This window comes from Neofelis nebulosa, chromosome 6, assembly GCF_028018385.1.
Source record: "Neofelis nebulosa isolate mNeoNeb1 chromosome 6, mNeoNeb1.pri, whole genome shotgun sequence".
NCBI lineage: Eukaryota > Metazoa > Chordata > Mammalia > Carnivora > Felidae > Neofelis > Neofelis nebulosa.
Window position 1 is genome coordinate 136,621,203 of NC_080787.1, and position 20,899 is coordinate 136,642,101.

The 20,899-nt window shown below is 41.4% G+C and overlaps 1 long non-coding RNA gene across 1 annotated transcript; it reads left to right on the forward strand.

The window, feature by feature from the left end:
- Positions 1-1,210: 1,210 nt before the first annotated feature.
- On the forward strand, positions 1,211-9,140 carry LOC131515011 (uncharacterized). Its single transcript, XR_009263384.1, has 3 exons — positions 1,211-2,148; positions 2,402-2,451; positions 6,729-9,140. It is a non-coding gene; the product is annotated as an uncharacterized LOC131515011 (long non-coding RNA).
- The last annotated feature ends 11,759 nt before the right edge of the window (positions 9,141-20,899 follow it).

The following is a 20,899-nucleotide window of genomic DNA, read 5'->3' on the forward strand; positions in this document are numbered from 1 at the left end:
AATCTGTATTTTTAACAAGTTCCCAGCTGGTACTGGTGCTGGTGTTCCACACACCACACTTTGAAAACCCTGATCTAGAGCAATTCTGTAGAACCAGTTTTCCCTTCATAGCACAGATATTTTGGATGTTTCCTTTATTCTCTAATGAAGCTCCTAGGTAATAATATAACTTGCCTATACCTGTAATTTTTTTAATTGGTATGTCCTAATACACCAGTATGAAATGAATGTCGTTAATAATTTTAAAAATGGATTTCAGTATGTAAATCCCAAGGTTACACATTAGAAGAACAACAGAGCTCCCACAAATTTCCAAAACACGCCCAGTAGGAGTGACCTCCCTCCCCTCCTAGTACTGCCTCCCACCCTTTACCGTGTGAACTGTTGGCCCAGAGCATGAGACCAGCAGTAAGACACATCCTTTTTCATATCTTCACATCCAGGGGGCTGTTGAGAAAATGTTCATAAATGCTATGCCATAATGTCTATAAGAAAGTTAGAAAGAAGACCTACATGCTAGTTTGGATTTTTCATGTATCTGTATGAAGTCCTCTAGTAAATTCACGTTCCCTTTCATTTAATCCATGCTTTTGAACAGGTCAGAATGGATGAGAGAACAGGACTTTTCTTTGTACATTTGTGTCTGAAACTCACTAATCTTAATAGCTGGTGTGGTGTGGTTCTCCTAACAAAAACTCCTCTTGATAAAATAGTGAATCCGTGTATAAGATTCTATTACTTAACCTTACCTTACTAATGGTAAGATGGAATAATATATAACCTCTGAAACTCATTTAGAAGACAAATTAGCCCACAAACACAAGGCTTTATGATCTAAAGAATATCAGTCCCTTGGAAGCTTTGTGAATCAGAAATCTATTTGAGTAGGAAAAAACAAGTAACAGGTCCTGTACAGGATCAGCAAATCAGGGAGTATTAAAAGTGCTAGAATGAAGATAAAACCCAGATACATTGTCTTTAATAAAGTAATTAATGGACATCAGTGAATTTAAAATGTGAATTCCATAACCTCTAGTTTCAACTGAATTTCATCTTTGTGGTCTATTATTTCAGGATGATTTATTGCCAACAATCATCAAGATATAAGATCTTATTAAAATTAACATGCAGTTGTCTTTCAAAATAGAACAACCGTAATCCCAGTGCCTGGCAATTTAAAAAATAATGATAATAAATACATGCAAAATTATAAATGTTAATTTTTTCTCTCTGGTATAGAAAGTAAATACTTTTTGGTGTTTAGTCATAGTATAGTTGACATTTTTCAAAGGTCAGTGATAGACTCTAAATAAATATAAAAGTTGTCTGAATTTAGCGTGTTGCTTTCCTGTTCTTTTACAGAGCAGATTACCTTTAAAAGACTTTGTTTCTAGTTAGCCAGGAAAAGACTGGATCAGGCCAAGGTCCAAGCCCTTTACTTGGCTGATTACCACCAGTATGACCCTAAGTTACTTAACCTTTTTTAGACACTTCCCTCAGATATTAAACAGAAATAAAAGCAGTACCAATTTTATGAGTGTTCTAAGGATACCATGAAACTCAGCAGAGGGACCCTGCTATAAGGGTGCCCGTTGCACTCTACCCTGAACGACAGCATGGCGTCCACAGAGCAGGAGCTCTGAGGGAAGACTGCTTTAAAACCCTGCTCCATGATATTCACGTTACTCAACTTCAGCGGGTTATTAACCACTCCGTGCCTCAGTTTCCTTGTCTGCCAAATAGTAGTGATTATTAAGTTAGTACATCTAAAATGCTCAAGACAGTATCTGATTCATATGGCACTTCCTAAGCTAAGATGTCACCGATAGTAACACATACCATTATTGGTGTCACTAACAAAAATGCTGAGAATTATAAAACGCATCCTGATTTTCAAGATGTAAACTGCATGAAAATAGGTCTAAGAATTGATGAAATGTCGTGGTAAGCACTCAAAATGTTTACCATTTTTAGGAAAACTAGGAAATGAGACCCCCTCTGCCTACTTTCAACCACATGTAATCCTAGATGAATGACCTTGGAGTGAAGGACAGAACTTCTAAAACTCCTTCTCTTCAGTATTTTCCCAGGCACAGGTCTTGTCAATGTGAAGCTACTGAAGCTACAACTCACACGGCTCCATCATAGGTAAGGTGGTGTTTCGGGAAGCGTAATACAACATAATACAATACAATACAATATAATACAACAAGATGAAAATTAATTTTAGAAGAATCTCATTCTTTATTCAACTCTCTCGGAAGGTGCTAAAAGGAACTCAATTTGTAGCCCCCAAACACACTCATATCCATTCAATCTTTTGAAGTTTTAATTGCCTCATATTCTCTGAGACTTTCAGATGCCAAAACCTTCAGTATGCTCTCTCCCTCTCTTCCCTTAGACTCGGCTCGAAGAATGACCTAAGTCCTCTCTCCCCATCCTGAGTCTCAGGTAAGATGCTCTCCTGTGTCAGTCTGGGCTGCTGGACACTTGGGGAGCTCTCTCAGTCCCTCTGCCTAGCCATCTGGGCATCTCTGCCATCATGCCGTCGTGAGGGGGCAACTTCTTTGAATTCCACAGGGAAATGGAATCTTAGTCCTCCCGACTCTTAGACCCTCAAACTTTTCAGGGAGTTCCATTACTCCTCTATCCTCCTTGGAGCTGATCCCTGATGGGTGTGTGGCTCAAAGTCCTGTTGTCTTCCTCCACTCCAGCCTGTAGGATTATTGTCCTGCCTGGACAGACAAGAGAAAGTCATTCTGCATGCTTCTTCTTTGGACCAGTCCTCAGCTCTTATGCCCAAGCTGTCATTTACTCAAAATCTTTATTCTTTTTTTGCCTCAAAGCTAGTATCTATACCATGAGCTCAAAAATTCCATTTTAGGGTACTTGGGTGGCTCCATTTGTTAAGTGTCCCACTTAGGTCATGATCTCATGGTCTGAGGTCGAGCTCTACTTTGGGCTCCGCACTGAGTGTGGAGCCTCCTTAAGATTCTCTCTCCCTCTCTCTCTCTCTCTCTCTCTCCCTCTCCCTCCCTCTGCTCCTCTCCCTAGCTCGTACTCACTCACTCTCTCTTTCCCTCTCCCTCTGTCCCTCCCGTGGGTATGAGCATGCTCTCTCTGTCTCTCTAAAATCATCAAACAAAACAAACAAAATAAAACAACCTCCTTTCTGTTTTTGCTTCAAAGCTATTATCTGTACCATGAACTCAAAAATTCCATTTTGAAATTCATATACAGACTTAAAAAAAAAAAAAACCTCAACAGATATTAATTAGACACCAAGACATGTCAGATTCTGTTTTCAAATATTGGAAATAGAAAAGCAAACAAAACTGAGACGCTGCCCTGGAGTTTACATCCAGTGACAGTGACATTTTCCTTTCTGTCTGTTTCCTCAGTAACGGTCCTGACTTGAGGACAAGGAAGTTGAAAGGCCTTTGCCACCTGAGCAAGTGAAAATAGGAATTTTATATGCGGGGTGAGGAAATATATCATTTAAAACATTGCAACATTATCCCACCATAAATATTCATTAAGCACCTAATCTTCTCCCTTCGTCAACACCCACATCTAACCTGTCACCCATGTGTCCTTATTACCTCACAAATTATTCTCCAACATGGTCTCTTTCTTTCCTCCCTCCTCAGGGGCAGCCTCTGCTTCAGCTTCCTGATGCTGATTATCCTCCTAACTCCACACCTTTTTAAGGCTCCTCCCTTTATAGTATGTATCCCAGCTCAAATTAAGCTAAACTTTTCAAAGGCTCCTCTAACCACCTACCGTGAATTGCAATGTTTTAATATGGCAATATGGCTGCTTACCAGTCTAACCAATATATGCCGTAATTCTGGTACCATTTACCATTCCAAACCCATTTCCTGTAACTACCTCCTGCCCTAACAACACGTGCTGTCACCTCTGTGTACTCTTGTTCATGCGTCCTTTCTTTCTTAGCCTGGAAAAATCATACTAATCCTTTACGGCCAAGCTGCAATGTCATTTTCTCTTGGAAGACTTCCATGCCCCCAGGAATGATTGATTACTCTCTTCTCTCTGCTACAATAACCATTCCTCATACCACGGGTTGGGTCCTTATCACAATGGGGTCCAGTTACTTGTTCATGCATCTATCTCTTTAGATTAGGAGCTTCTTGAGAAAAGAGACTGTCTTATCCATCTTTGTAACTCCGGTATCTGGCATTCTACCTGTTAAGTAGGAGATGTTAATTAATACCTGTTACTAAATGGACAAAACTCAAGCACTTATGTATACCTATATACATATATTTATACATATGCATAAGCTTTCATATAAACCCCACATTCACATATATTTTATATATTTCCTATCTTATCTAAGTTTTAGTATGTCTGTACTGCCACAAATGTTTCATCGCTGCTGCTATTTCTTTTGAAATTTCCCTGTAAATATAAAATTGCCTTTATTTCAAATGCACTAATATTCTATTTGAAGGCTTTTATAGTTTTGACAGTTTTGAAACCCTGACTGGCTTCTGACAGCTTATTATTAATTCTATAATACTTTATATTCTGTACTGTGTATATTTAATACTCTGTTTAACTTAAATAAGATTTCCTACATGGTTAATAAGACACAAGTCAAATATGTGAGTCAGAGGCAGGAATCTACACGATGTCTAGTCAAGTGATATGACAATTTGAAGTAAGCAATCAGACACTCATTTTGCTTCATGATCACTAATTCTCAGAGAAGAACATTTAAATTTAGCTTTTTAGATGAAAAATTAGAATAGTATAATAATCCACAGGAGAATCATTTTAGTCTTATTGTATTTTTTTCATTAATCTGTGAAGTAGTTTCATGTGGAAACACTCGAGATCTCATTTGAGACTACAGTCTAAAGAAAGGGAGAAATGTAATAAACTAGTAAAAAGTGGGTATCATGTGCTAGGTTAAAGATACCTCCCTTTTAACAAATCACAACTTCCCAAGTGACTAAATTCAGCTCTATTCGCTGGGTTGGCAGTGGGGGGGTGGGGGGGTCATAATATAAGGTAACTTTGACAGACTAGAAAAATTTTCCATAATCCAGGTGTCTGAAAATCTAAGTAGTAACACAGTTCCTTAAGAAATTAATGTTTTGGGGCACGTGGCTGACTCAGCCAGAAGAGCACATGACTCTTGATCTCAGGGTTGTGAGTTCGAGCCCCACATTGGGTGGAAGGATTACAAAATAAATAAATAAATAAATAAATAAATAAATAAATAAACAAACAAACAAATAAATAAATAAACTTAAAAAAAAAAAAGAAATTCATCTCCCTTTCTCTCTGCCCCTCTCCCACTCATGCTCTTCTTTCTCTCTCTAAAAAATAAACATTAAAAAAATTTTTTTAAAGGGGGCGGGGTTACCTGGGTGGCTCAGTCAGTTAAGTGTCCCACTTCCGCTCAGGTCACGATCTCATGGTTCATTGAGTTCAAGCCCCATGGCCGGCTCTGTGCTGACAGCTCAGAGCCTGGAGCCTGCTTCGGATTCTGTGTCTCTGCCCCTCTCCTATTCACACTCTTTCTCTCTCTAAAAAATAAACATTAAAATTTTTTTAAAAAAAAGAGATTCATGCTTTGATGGTATCTCTCCATACCTAAGACTGACTTATTATTATGATTATAATTAATACTAACCTAATTTTTTAAACCATAACTTAGATGTCATTACAACTAATTCAAGGAGAACGAAAATCACTCTGCAGCTGTGTAAACGTAGGATTCCAAACCTCACACTCAGAAAAATCTGGTGTCAAAAGAATTCTGAGTAATATGCCCAGAGCCACAGGGCTAGTTGGTGGCAGAGCTAAGATTAGGATTTCTCAGACCCAAAATCCCCGCGGCAGACAAGGCTTTCCAGACCAGCCTCTTCTGGTTCCAATACCCCTTGCTCTTCATGCTAAACTCAATCCACTTCAGCACTCCTGAACCTGCTGTTCCTTCACCCAGAACATTCTTTTCCTGTCTTTTCACAGGGCTGGCCCTTTCTCATCTTTCAGGTCTTGGTTTAAATATCACCTCCCCAAACAGGTTCTTTCTTGAATTCTGTGTCTGAACTTGAGATTCTAAAATAACCTCACCATGCACCGCCCTCCCTCACCTTATCAAGTCAACCCACTATGAGGGAACCTATTCAATTTCTTCTAACAGCACAGAAGCCCCATGGCTGCGGGAGTTTGGGCTATATTGTTCCTTGCTTCATTCCTAAACCCAGAATGCGGCCATGTACACAAGTCAGTCCTACTTACTGATGAACTTAGATCTCTTTGATTCAGTTTAACTGGGAGAGGGAAGGAGTGTTGGGCTTAGAATTAGAAGAAGAAGCTTTGTGTTCTTCTGAGCAAGTCACAAATGGTGAGTTGCTGTTCTCACTTTTGGAACAGGGACAACAATGCCTCCTATTACAGGGCTGCTGAGGGGGGAAAAAAAGCAAATAATGTGTGTAAAATTGCTTTAAACAGAAACATATCCATAAGTGACCCTGAGCAAACTCGTCTCTATGTCTCAATTTCCCCATCTATAAAATTAAAGGTTTGAATTCATATATAGCTCTAATTGGTCTTCTAGTTATAAAACTTTTGTTTCATTTATGGAAAAATCCTGAAAAACTCTCCCCTTACTTTATGTGTCACCTAAATGGAACCATGACTTTGATAATATGTTAAAAAGTGATGTCTCCCTTTTCCTATTTTCTTAGCTAATTGGCACTTCTGCTTAACTCCTACATTGAATCAGAAGGTATGCAGACGTAAAAGAGGTAAGAATGCATTCAGTATGTAGCGAAGAGACGTGAGTGTGTCTTAAACCATATTCAAAATAAGTGCAACTGGTAGGGTAGGTCATCATCCTGTTGGGACTGGCACCAGCCCAATCCAGATCAGAAGCCAGTCATAAACACCTCCAACAGCGGCACCAAGGTTCACAGCCACACTTTCTTCAATGTTCAAATGATAGTAACCCTAAATTTTCCATTTGCCCTGATTATAAGGAATTCAGTCTTTTCTAGAGCTTAGCTTGCCAAATATACCCAAGGGTCTCCTAAAATTGCTTATTTGTCCAAAGATCATGCTTATCTGCTTGCTGCTGCACAAATCACCTGTGTTTCAGGAGTTCGGGTGTTCAGGTGCGCCCCTACCGGCAGAACTCGCCCACTGCAGCTGCCCCGTGAATTCAATATAGGAGAAAATAAAAGCTACTCTGGCATCGATATGAAATTCTAGCCTATTTTATAGGCTGTGTGTAAAATGTGGATTTCACTAAGAATGTGGGAAACTGGAAAGAGTATGTCCCACCCTAATAATAAAAGAAGACACATAATCTACAAAACCGTAACTTTTCTTGAACCCATCAAAGCTAAGGTTATAGGGCAACCAACTAGTCTGAAATCTGAGTAAACACAGTAACTTTCAAGGAGAGACAAGAGTCAGACCCCAACTTTCCTGGGGCAGAATGTGGAAGAAAGATAGGGCTGACATGCATGTGGGCAAGAAGTGTGGAAGGGTCACCAAATCCTGATCAGGGCATAGATGAAAACCCACTGCATCTGGGAAAAGGAAACAGAAAAAGCAAGAAATCACTTTGGGCCATTTGGTGTTCTCTATAGCTGCGGGAGAAGCAGGGTCACTAGGAAATTTCTACCCCAGACACTTAGAGACACAAAGCCTACCAAATACTGAGGTTGAACCAGTACAAGAGAGAATAACAACCACTCCCGCAACACCACCATCAAGTAAAAACTAACAGCAGTCCACTACTGGGAGAGAAGCAAGAACATGGAGAGAAACACTCATCTGATGAAGACTTGGAAGCAACTGTTATACAAATGCTCCAACAGATAATCATGAACACTCTTAAAACTAAAAGAAAGTTTAAAAAGTTCAACAAAAAGATATAAAGCATAAAAAACTGACAGTTAAGGAACTAAAGAATTTAACAGCAGAAAACTCATCGGGATGAATAGGAGAGAATTATAATAATAAAAGAAAGAATCAATGAAGTTGGACATAGAGCAATAGAAATAATCCAGGACAGTTGGTAAGTGCATTTGTGGTGAACATAGCATAATGCATAAACCTGTGAAATCACTTAGGTGTATACCTGAAACTAATGTAACATTGTGTGATAACTCTACTAAAATTTTCAGAAGTAATACATTTTTTAAAGTAAAAGTAATCCAATTTTTACAATAAAGATTTCAGTCTAGATTTCAATATCTCGGAAAAATAGCTTTCAGGACTGAACATGAAATAAAAAACATTTTCAAATGTTTCAAATGAAGTGTAGCATTTCAAGTAACTATAGCATATACCAGAAGGTCTCCTCTCAAAGAATTGCTGAAGGTAAAGGAAAATAAGGCAGAAGAAAACCTGGAACATCAGGAATAAAAGAAGAGCAATAGAAATGTAAATATTTGGGCAAATATGATAGACTATTCTTCTCTCCTATTGTGTTCTTTAAAATATGGTTGATGGTTGAAAATAGAAATTATAACATTTCCTAAGAGTTGTGTCAACAGAGGTAGATATAATATAGAAAACAATGATAACATGAATGGAAAGAAAAAAGATCTATAGGTGGTAATATTTCTACATTACACTTGAAATGGTAAAATATTAATTCTAATATGTTGATAAAAGTAAGGTATGTACATTGTAATTCCTAGAGCTATGACTAAATACAAAGAAACAATAGTCAAAGTCACAATACATAAAACAGAATACTAAAGTTTGTTTAAAATATCCCCAAAAAGGCAGCAAAGACAACAGGGAAGGAAAAACTTGGTAAACAAATAAAAACAATTAATAAAACAACTGTCCTAAATCCAAACATATCAATAATTACATTAAATGTAAATGGTCTAAAAAAGTAAAATAGATATAAATAGTCTAACCACCATTTAGAGAAAATTTAGAGAGAAACTGTCAGAACGGATAAAAACATGACTCAACAACATGTTCATAAGACATGTCAAATTAATGATAAGGTAAGTTTAAAAGTAAAACGTGAGTCAAAAAGAAAAACAGAATGACTATATTAATATCAGATAAAATAGGTTTCAAAGCAGAAAAAAATCATTAAGGGTTAAGAGGGACATTCCATAATCATAAAAGAGTTGATTCTCCAATAAGACATCATAATCCTAAATGGACATGCACCTAACAACAGAGCTTCAAAATGCATAAAGAAAACTGACAAAACTGAAAGAAGAAATAGATATATCTATAATGATTATTGGACACTTCAACATGCTTGTCTCAGTAATAGAACTAATAGAAAATCAGCAACAAAGTAGAAGAATGAAAAATACCATTAATGACCTGGATTTAACCGACATTTGTAGAGCACTCTACCCAGTAACAGCAAAATACATATTCTCCTCAAGAGTGTATGGAACATTCGTTAAGATAGACTATATCCTTGATTTTAAAACAAATCCTAATAAATTTCAAAGACATGAACTTATTCAAAATGTGTTCCCTAACCCTAATGTAATTAGACTAGAAATCAATTAGAGCAAGATACAAGAAAAATCTCCAAACCTTTGGAAATTAAACCACACGCTGATTCCAAAACCAATGATATTAAAAGAAAACTATAGACAATTATCTCTCATGAACACAGACACAAAAGTTAAAAGGGTATAAAGAACAGTCCGGCAGCTGTTTTCAATGTTCCCTGAAGGACCAGAAACTCATCAAAGAAGAGGTCATTTGTGTGGGCAATCCACTGTTTCCACTTACAGAAGAAAGAAAACTGAAGTAGATCCCCATACTTCCATCTACGCTGTCTCCCTTAATCTCACTTAATCGGGGGAATGTCCAAGAGGACCACAGAAGATTGCCACTTAATTTAAAACCTAGAAGAAACTGGACAGTGAAGAGACTATTTCTGAGAAATGCAGTCTTGTTCAATACAGATCTTTTTACTTGCGGAAATCGCCAGTCTGAGGAGTAATGAGTGAATTTACCTGTATCCTTGATCATCTGCCCTGTCAGTGCTTTTCATCTCTGGGCAGCTTTAAGCAAGGATAGTGGTGAAGGCTTTAGGATTATGCCATAACTGTTAATATTTATTCAGTACTTATTATGTGCCAAGCAGTGGGCTAAGCACTTCAAATACACAATTTTACTTAATTGTTCACAATAACACCGCAGGATAGGTAATATGAGTATTCCCATCTCAGAGACAAAGAAACTGAGGCTCAGAATATTTAAGTCAGAAAGGTGTTGACTTATAAATTATTTCCTTCCATAGATTCTAGAACTGGAATTGGTGAGTAAAATAGACAAGTGAAACTTTTTTAAGATTCAAATATATTTGCCTTTATTGTTCTGAGTAAGGGTGCCAATGTAAATTGTATAAACTCCCACCACCAGTGGAGGGGAAAAATGTGCCTATCTCTCTCATGATATTCTCATCCAGGCTACTTATGAGGGTTAAAAACTTAGTTTCCAGTTTGATGTGCCAGAAATGGCACTTCGTTGTTGCTTTAGTTTGTTTTCTGTTAAAATTAGTTAAAATATACATTTAAAGTTTTTGGTAAATGGCAATTTACATGTTTTCATTGAAAAATTATTTCTTTCCTTTGATATTTCTCTTTATTAAGTTTCTCTTCCTTTTTTTGTTTTTAAACAAAAAAGATGCCCGTTATAAAAATTAAAAATAACAAAGAAAGGTGTCTACTCCAGATCCTCCAGTAGCTTAACTCTGAGAGCCACTAATTGTTTTCTTGTCCAGCCCCCCAAAACTAAATGACACCCTTTACTATTTGCTTTAATGAGATGAAATTCTGACTACCCTTACAAATCTTAGTTAACAAAAACACAATTCTTCTTTCGTCCTCAGACTCTCTATAGCTTTTGTCTGAATCAAGAGGAAAATTCAGCTTCTTTTCATGGCTCTTTTTCCAAGGGTGGTCATTTCTGTTCATTGGCAACAAACAAATTACTATGGACTTAGCTTAAGGACTAAAGTTGCATTCAGTATGACTTTTGATCAGTAAATAAATGTTTCAAGCATTATGATGTCTTTGGCATGGACCACGAGACCAGGGTTCCAAAAGAAAATAGAGTTTCAAACCAAAACAGGACAAAATTTAAAAATAAATAAACCTCACTGAAACTTGCCTCTGACCACTGTTTTGGGACATCCCCAGGTCTCTGTAAAATGGACTCTTCCTCTCCCGGGTTATCTCTTGAACTACCCAGTGGTATCTCAAAAGCAAGTCACGAGACTTCCTTCCAGCACCTGTTATTTTCTTTCCTTCCAACTTGGGTCAATTTGATAGCAAGTGGAACCAACTGTCCAAAAACTGCACCGTAGGCCCCAATGGTAGCGCCCCCTAGAGTCTGTACAGGGGTCTGCTTCTCGCTCTGCCTCTTTTGCACAAGATGCTGGAATGAGGCCACATACTGCCTGCGGGTGCCCCAAAGTCTTAGAGAATTTGTAGTAGCAATGGCTCCTTTCTTTTCTATTCTCAACCCTGGAGCGCAGGTTCAGACACAGTCCCGTGGGCTTGGGAGAAGGTCATTCCTTGAATTTGACATCTTACCGGCCTGCTTGCCTTCTCTCAACACGCCCTTCCCTTCCTCTGGGGAAATCATCTTCTTCTTGCCTGTTATCCACCTGCGCCAGAGTTTCACCATCAACTGTTTGACAGGAGGCTCATGCTTTGTTTTGAAGCTACCCTACATAAGAGCGTACATCGTGACGCTTTCCTTGGGGTCTGAGACCCAGAATGGAGAGAGAATGTCCCGGCTGCCCCACTGTGTGCGTGAGAAAGGAAGAGACAGGTTATCCAAGTGGGCCAGTCATCTTTCCCTTCAAGCAGTCTTTCTCTGAAAGGCACATGACTACAGCTTGTGTCTTCCCGCCAAGAATCTCCTGGTAGAGCGCACCGTGGAGAAAGACCCCTGGGCATCTGCAAGACACTGAAGCCTGGTCACTCGGCGGGTCCTGTTCCTAGTTCCGGCACTTAATTCCCCGACAGCTGGGAGAAAACTCTGTCCCGGTGGCTTCCACACTGCTCGTCCTGTGCATTCTGCGACGCAGCGTGTGCGGGTCAGGATGCTGTGCACTCCCGCTCTGCTTCAGGCCTCACGACTGTGGGCTGGGAGTAAACCTCCCCCAGACCTGCACTCGTGTTCCAACTCCCCAGCTATGACAACAGCTTAACTACCCTGCCATGCCTACTGGGAAAAATCCAAGAGCAACAGTGATCAGCTTTACCTGTCAGCTTTGAAGATAAACAAGAAATCATATTCCAGTCCCAATATTCAGATCAATTACTACTATGTTTCCCTGGGCTCAGACATCATAAATTCAGTGGATCATAGCAATTCCCCTGGAACCACCTGGGGTCCCCTTGCCTTCCCCGGGTCTGGCCGTGGAGCCATGTGTCTTCAAACACAGCCGGGAGTCCTGCTCTCCTAATTCTGCCCGCCTGGCAGGGGTCACTCTGACTTTGACCTTAAGCGTGTCTTCTGATCAGACCTCCCTTTCTCGCTTCGGTCACTCCGGTCTTAATGTCTTGTATGGGTCCCGTTTCAATTTCATTTTCCCAAATGAATGGCTATGGTTTGAATTATATGTGTATGTTTAGCTTCCTCTGCACAATTACCTCTTCAGTGCCTCTTCTTTCATGCTTCCCTGAGCCCATTACTCATCCTCCAACCTCTGTCCTGCCAGCAGCCCTGATAGCGCCCCTTCCCCCCTTCTAAGCTCATTTCAGAACATTCCAGAAGCTTTTTCGGAGACAAGTTACTCCTGTATGGCTTGTTCTTCTTTTCTTTCTTTCTTTCTTTCCTGTCTTTACAAATCCCTTCCAGCTTCCACATTCGGAACAGAGTAGAGAAACCAACTTACCTTTATTACGTGCCAGGTGTGTTCCAAGGTCCCCCTTTAGTGCTCTAGACTATTCTCCAAGAAATAAATCATTGAACACACGAGGAGGCTTCGGCTTTAAGAAAAGAGATTTAGTAACTTGTCCAGGGTTGTAGAGCCGAGGACAAGATGCAGATTTGGGCACAGAACCTACAGGATTCCAAAACTCCGCTACTCTTTCCTTCATGTGATGCTGCCTCCATAACATTTCTTTCTAGTAACAAAACTGAAGTTTACATAAAAGCGTCCAAACACACTGATGTGTTCAAATTCTACTGGTTGTCCTCTAGAAGACTCGGTGCAGTGTTTCAAACCACACATAGGCGATCCCTTGATGGACAATTTCTTGAAGTCTAGAATTCCAGAACTGGAAAGCACCTGAGAGAGTATGGAATCTCCCTGTATGTGAGGAACCCACAGCCCTTGGAGGCTGCATGTCCTGTCCGTGAGCTCCTGCAGGGAACTTCCTTCAGTGGCCCCGTGCCTGGAGTGAGTGGAGCCAGTGGTCTGTCTTCCCAAGACGCTCTCAGGGCAAATCCATCACTCCAGCATTTTGCCTCTGTTGCCACGTGATGACAGAGCCAGACCTCCATCGTCGCCAGGGTTCTTTGTCCACGCTTCTTCCCCCATTCCTGTCACAGGTACCCCCGTCCCCAAGCACATACCTTCCCAAGCCTTTCCTCGTGTCCCCTAAAAGTCAGAGTCTTTAGCAGATGTCCCTACTCTTCCAAGTGTTCAGAACATTCACTTTGTTGCCCTAACTCTCTCTGTCCTGATGACACTTCTCACTGCAGAGCTCTAAGCAGAAGCTACGTTTCCCCCTCCTGTTCCAAGCCCCTACGGGTCTAGAAATGGAGCAGCCATCCTGCTTGCTCTCCTTCCTTAATAAGAAACAATTAGAGTGTTTCTGCATTATCCCACACAAACTTTACCAGCCTACAGGCATCTCGCTCAGATTCCCTGCCATCCCGTGTCTCGATAGGAGAATTCAGGGGCCACCCTCCCCATCTTGTGCCCTGTATTTCATCACTTCCCCATCCTCAAGGATTTGCCTCCAATTTCCCCCTCCCCTCCCTGTATCAATTTGTCTCTTGCTTCTGGATCATTATCATCAGCACATAAACCTACTCTAGTATCTCTCACATCTGAAACAGACACTCCTTGACCCCCATATCACACCTTTCCAGTTACATCCCCAATAATCAGCAAAGTGATCAGTTATCTGTACTCAGTCTCCTCACCTCATTTGTCTTTAACTCTCCTTGGTCAAGCTTCTCTCATTAAAAGTTGCCTAATCCTGCCAGGGTCACAGTGACTTCCATGTGCCAAATCCAATGGAGTCTTCTCTGCTCTCAGCAACATTCCATGTACTTTCTTCTCTTGGCTTCTGGAACGCTGCTCTCTCCCAACTTCCCTTCTTCTACAAAGTACACTTTTCCTCAGTTTCCTTTGTTAGTTCCCTCTCTCCGATGAGACAGAGGACACCTTCCCCACTCACAATCCCTCCCTAAGTGATCTCGTTTAGGTCCCATGGCTTGAATCCCATGACTCCAAAGTTTGTGTCTTCAGCCAAGATCTCTCCGTGAACAACAGAATCACATATGGAATCATCCATTTGACATCACAAAGTTAACATGTTCAGAACAGAACTTTTATATTTTGGAACTAGGTTCAGGTGGTGGCTGTACAACATTGGATGTACTGTAAGTCCCTAAATTGTTGACTTTGAAAGGGTTAATTTTATGTGGTGGGGATTTGACCTCAATTTAAAAAACTCAGAAGGCCCGCAACTTTTCATTTCATTCTACACCAAAACTTAGTCCTCCCCAGAATTCCCTGTCTTCATAAATGCACCCCTCCCTTCTTCACCTTCCCACTCCCCTGACATCCAAATAATCAGCAAATATTGTCACTTCTACCTCCAAAGTTTTTCTCTAACCAGTTTACTTCTTTCCATCTCCCCTGAGGCCACCCTCACGGGAACCTCAACCACCTGTCCCTACAATTATGATTAGTCTCCCTGCCTCTACTCTTGCGTCTCTATAGTGCTTTCTCCATATAGCCATCAACTTGATGTCCTAAACCTGTAGATCAAACTATAATACACCCTCATTAAAGCATCTAATGGATTCTCATAATACCCAAAGAAGAAGAAGAAGAAGAAGAAGGAGGGAAGCCTGCAAGACTCTCCATGAAGACCCCGTTCTGGATTGGAGACTGCCTACTTTTCATTGGGTCCTCACATGGCAGAAGGGGCTAGGGATCGATGTAGAGTCTCTTTTGTAAGGCACTAATCCCATTCATGAGGCTCCACCCTCATGACCGAAGCGCCTCCCAAAGGCCCCACCTGCCAATACCATCACATTGGCCATTAGGATTTTAACACGAATTTTGTGGGAACACAAACATTCAGACCACAGCAGTAAACTATTGAAGCAGGGACTTCATCCATCTTGTGTAGACCCATATCTCCAGTAACTCAAAAGTCCCAGACACATAGTAGGTGCTAAATAAATTGTGTTAAATTGGGTTTTCAGCCACTAAGATTGTCGGTGGTTTGTCAGCAGAACAGGAATGAACTGCTGCTACCATTAAGTAAAGTAACCTGCGACACTACTAAAATAAAAAAACGTAATACCCATCCAAGTAGAAATACCACTCTTTGGAATCTATCCTGGGGAAACAAAAGCACCTGTGTATGGATATATGAACAGGCATATTGATTACAGTATTTAAACAGTATTTGTTGCAGGATTAAAAAACAAAACAAAACAAAACCCCCGGGAATAGAGGCCCATCACTAGAGAAATAGAGAATGTATTAGAATATGTTGAAAAGGATGAGAGTTTTACCATTTTTCTTAGAGGGATTTCTACAAAGTAAAAAGAGAAAGGAGAGGTACAGACACGATTGTGTTTTTAATAAAGCAAACAAAGAGACGAAAGGCTGTCAAATATATGAATGCATACCATATTTCCTTAAGGCTAGGATCGCAAGACCTGTCACAATTTCCAGAAATGTTAAAACATGGAAAAGCTTTGCCACTCAGATCTGATGCCATACTGCTTGTGCACGTGGCACATAGCTGAGGGAAAGCGGAAAGAAACCCAACAGTTTGTTGATGCAGCCCGGAGGCCTTGTGTTTGGAGGAAAGGATGAGGAAAGGGGTAGGTAGGCATGCACACAAAAAAAATCAAATCAGATCAAATTAAAAAAGGACACATAACATTCCATTTATATAAAATATGTATGTTCACAAAGAAACTAACTTGTAGGGATGCCCACGAAAAGTTGTCACAGAAAAGAAGCAAACACCAGAGAGTGATGAACACAGTAGGACTCTATTTTGGCAAAAACCCAGATCTGCCGGTCCTCGCAGGTCTAAGGGCATGGGGAAGGGGGCAGAGACCTCAGACTGGACGTGATTGTTCTTCGTATTGTTCCACTTGCGGCAAGCGTGATTATTTTGTTTTTTAAAACTACACAGAATGAAAAGGGACAAAAATCGAGGGGGAAACGTACGTCATGTCGCCATACAGCTAAAACTAAAGGTGGGGCTTTCCTTTACATTTCGAGCATCCTTGTTAATAACCACCATCATCATCTCTGGGTCACCAGAAGGGAGCAGGTGACCTTCTGATTCCTCCAAGGTGGATTACAAAATTTAGCCAAGCAGTTGGACGGTTGGGGTGTCTTAGTCTATTCTCAACACTCTTAGTTCATACATGTAAAAAACATTTAAAAACGTTTTTTGCATTGATTATGCAAAAATTAAAGGCCTTATGTCTATCTTAACACTGAAAAAAATGAATGTCACGTTACCATTAAGCAGAGATAAAGTAAAGCTAAATCTGTCTCCAAGTGTAACTTAATCCCCACGCCCCCCTTGAAAGGTAACTAAAACACCACCAGAACTAAGGGCTAGAGTGGAGATGATGTGGGTCTGAATCTTAGTCGTAGGTCTAGCTATGCATGCCCAGGAACAAATCATTCCCTCTTTCTCTTTTTTTAAGTCTATTTATTTATTTTGAGAGAGAGTGAGAGAGCAGGCAAGCAGGGGAGGGGCAGAGAGGGGGAGAGACAGGGGGAAAGAGAGGGGGAGATCCCAAGAAGGCTCTGCACTGTCCGTGCACAGCCTGATGCGGGGCTCGAACTCACAAACCTTGAGATCATGACCTGAGTTGAAGTCAGACGCTCAACCTACGAGCCACCCCTGGCCGGGGGGGGTGGGGGGGGGCCAAATCATTCCTCTTCTGGATGCCAGTTTGTTCATTTGTAAAAGGAGGATGAAAATCCTAATTCCACTGATTTTCCAGAATTGTTATGAAAACCAAATGAGAAAAGCATGTGTGAAAGCATCTAGTTTGTCTGCCACGTGAGAGTTTTTGCTAGACTCCAAGGGTCTTATTAAAGATACAGTAGAGGGGTGCCTAGGTGGCTCAGTTGGTAAACGACCAACTTCAGCTCAGGTCATGATCTCAGGTTCATGAGTTCGAGTCCCACATCGTGTTCTGTGCTGACAGCTCAGAGCCTGGAGCCTGCTTCGGATTCTGTGTCTCCCTCTCTCTCAGCTCCTCCCCTGCTCACACTCTGTCTCCCTCTCAAAAATAAATAAACATTTAAAAAAAAATTAAAGATATAGTAGAAAGAGAAAAGGAGTCAGAATCAGAGATCAAGGGTTCTCTGTCACTGTCCAGCTGGGAGACTATCACCATTCCAGGTCACCAGTCCCGGGCCTAATTTTTCTAAATTCATTAATACGTATTTCTTTTTGGGAAAAGAGAAATTCCCCAATCCTTCAACTATCCCCATAAAGCTAAATGTTATTTGAATTCAATGCACTTCATGCACATTGAGGCACCAAAACTGTTTCTTTAGCACCAAATGATAATGGAAAAGTATTTCACTAAAGTCCAGATAACAAATGAAGACAAATGTTTTCTCTAATCCTCTTTCTATAAAAGTACACAATCTTCATTTATCTTCAGGGATGACGTCCGTCCCTTTAAGAATAGTTCCTTTAGGAGATGCATTTCATTGTCTGAGCCTCTTGACAATTCTTACATCTTCTACCGTGAACTGTTGAGCCCTCCAATGTCTCGCGGAGTCTCGGTTCTGCTGATGTCCTGCGTCCCGCCTGCTGATTGATGGGGCTTCTTCCTAATGGAGCTGCCAGAGAGCAAATTGCACGAATTGTACTTTGCCCCTCGTATGACTATAGTCCCACCCAATTCTTGTCACATACTGTATCTCACTTCTGCTCAATAGCATGCATGATTTCTTTTGTTATTAATAGTGTGTTTTTAAATGAATTTAAAGTACCATTGCATTCAAGCTAACTTTTCAGCTTTTTGTTTTTAACTGATTCAATATCTTTCTCGACACAGGATTCCCTATATCACTCAGCTGCCCCAAATATCCAGTGGTTTTGATCAGATGCCTCTTTTTTTCTTTAAGTTTATTTATTTTGAGAGAGAGAGAGGGAGGAAGAGAGAGAGCATGAGTGGGGGAGGTGCAGAGAGAGAGGGAGAGAGAGAGAGAGAGAGAGAGAGAATCCCAAGCAGGCTCCAAGCTGGCAGCACAGAGCCCCATGCAGGGCTCAAACCCACGAACCGCGAGATCATGACATGAGCCAAAAAGTCAGACACTTAGCTGACTGAGTCACCCAGGCGCCCCAGTCAGATGCCTCTTTGATAGTTAATTTGATGCGTTAACTTCACGGGAGCTGGGGTGCCCGGATATTTGGTCAAATGGTATTCTGGGTGTGTCTATGAGGGTGTTTCTGGATGAGGTTAACATTTGAGTCAGTAGACAGAGGGAAGCAGATCGGCCTTCCCCTGCGTGGGTGGGCCAGAGATCCAATAGACACCTGACCTGAACAAAGGCTGAGTGGGAGGGAATTTTGCCTGTTTGTTTGAACTGAGAAGTCAGTCTTCTGCCCTCAGAGGGGAAGTTAAACCATCAGCTCTCCTGGTTCTCATGCTTTCGGACTTGGATTAGAACTTACCCCATCGATTATCCTCTTGGGTTTCAGGTGTTCTCATGTGGACCAGAACACCACCACCAGCGCTCTGGGGTCTCCAGCTCACCAACGTTGTTCAGATCATAGGACTTCTCAGCCTCCATAATCCCGTGAGCCAACTCCTTACAGTGAATCTCTTCATATATGTTTGTATGTATTTCTGCAAAATGTATCCTATTGGGTCTGTTTCTCTGGAGAACCCTGAGAAGTACAACCTCCATCTAGCCTTCAAAGTCTTCCTTAATTTGACCCCAACCGCATATCCAGACTCATTTCAAAAGAATAGTATTATATTACTGTAACAGTTAACATCATAGCATGCCAGCCACATGCTAAGGGCTTTAGATGCATTACCTCAATTAATCTTTATAACGATGCCTTGAGGTAGGCTATTTTATTTACATTTCATAAGAAAACAAAAGGACGCTTATATTTAGAGTAATTCTGGGATTTGAAAACATTTTTCTTTTTTGTGAAGTACACTGTATCCCCACTGTGGGGCTCAAACTCAAGATCCCGAGATCAAGAGTCACACGCTCCGCTGAGTGAGCCAGGTGCCCCTGATTCTAGGACTTAAGCCGAAGTCTCTCTGACTCCTAAATCCATATTTTTTAGACTCGCTCGATGCTACCTCCACAACTCGCTAAACAAGCCCTTGTAGAATGAGGCCAAATCTTTCAATTCATTTTGACCTCGGCGTCTTAGAAAGAGAATCGCTTCTAAACCTTGATGAGTAACAGAATCACCGGGAAAGTTGTTCAAAGTCTGAGTCATTCAGCTCTAACCTTCAGAGCTGCAGAGTCTCTATGGTGTGGTTCAGGAATCTGCCTTTCATGGTTTCCAGGTGAGTCTAGTAGGTCAAACCACAGGCCCCAGTATTTGGGAATAAGGGCCTTAGGTTAAGCCAGTGGCTCTCAAATGTTAGCCTACCTCCGAATCACTGGGAAGGCATGTTAAAACACAGACTGCTGGGCCCCATCCCCAGTGTTTCTAACTCAGTAGATTGGGGGTAGAGTCCAGCCACCTGCATTTCGAACAAGTTCCCAGGTGGTGCTTCTGCGGCTGGCACAGGGACCACACTCTGAGCACTACAGGGTTCCGCTGTTCTTGCTTTGAATAGTCTCCTTTGTACCTTCCTCTAGTCCAAATTTCCACCTGTTCTTCAAAGCCACCTTCTTCACAACACCTGTCTGCTTCAGTGCTTAGCCTCCTTCTTCTGCTTGCGGGGTCAGCTGGCTTCGCAGGTCCTGGCAGACTCCGCTGAACTCTGGGATAAGAAAAGAACATTCTTTGTCTCTGTTCTTTCCCGTAGCGGTAGGACTTCCCACCCCCTTTTGAAACAGCCCAACAGAAAAAAATAAAATAAAAAGAAGTAAATAAAAATAAAAAGCCCAATAGATGTGTTTAAGGGTTGCCGAGGATGTCCCCTTGTGCACCTGCTCTGAGCCACTGGCCACACCCCTCCTGGCCTTCCCCTCCCCTCCCCCATTCATGGGCTCCAGTTCCCTTTGAGGACATTTACTGAGGCGACTCCCCTGAGAAGCTGCCCACGGAAGGCTCAGGGAGCTGCTGGGAAGTTATTAGAGTTCCTGCAGCTGCCCTCCCAGGCCTGCCCCACCTGCCGGCCACACCTTACACTTGGCACTTCTCAGAAGTTTGGATAAGACTGCCCTCAGCTGTCCTCCCATCCTTTCATTCCCTTGCTCTGCCCCAGGCCCCTTGCCCCGGGCCCCAGCTGTGAATGCCAGTCACCATCACTTTTGTAACAGAAAATTGTGTAGACTGACCCCAGCCCCCGAGTTCTTAGGCTGTGACTGATGCTTCTCTTGGGATGAGTTCACTCTTACAAGGCACCTGGTCCCTCTTGCTAAAAGAACCCCCCTCCCCCTAAAGCTGCACCACTCACCCTCCCAAACACGCCTAGAGGGCAAGTCTGGAGTTTAGGATGGAGGGCAGCTGAAATT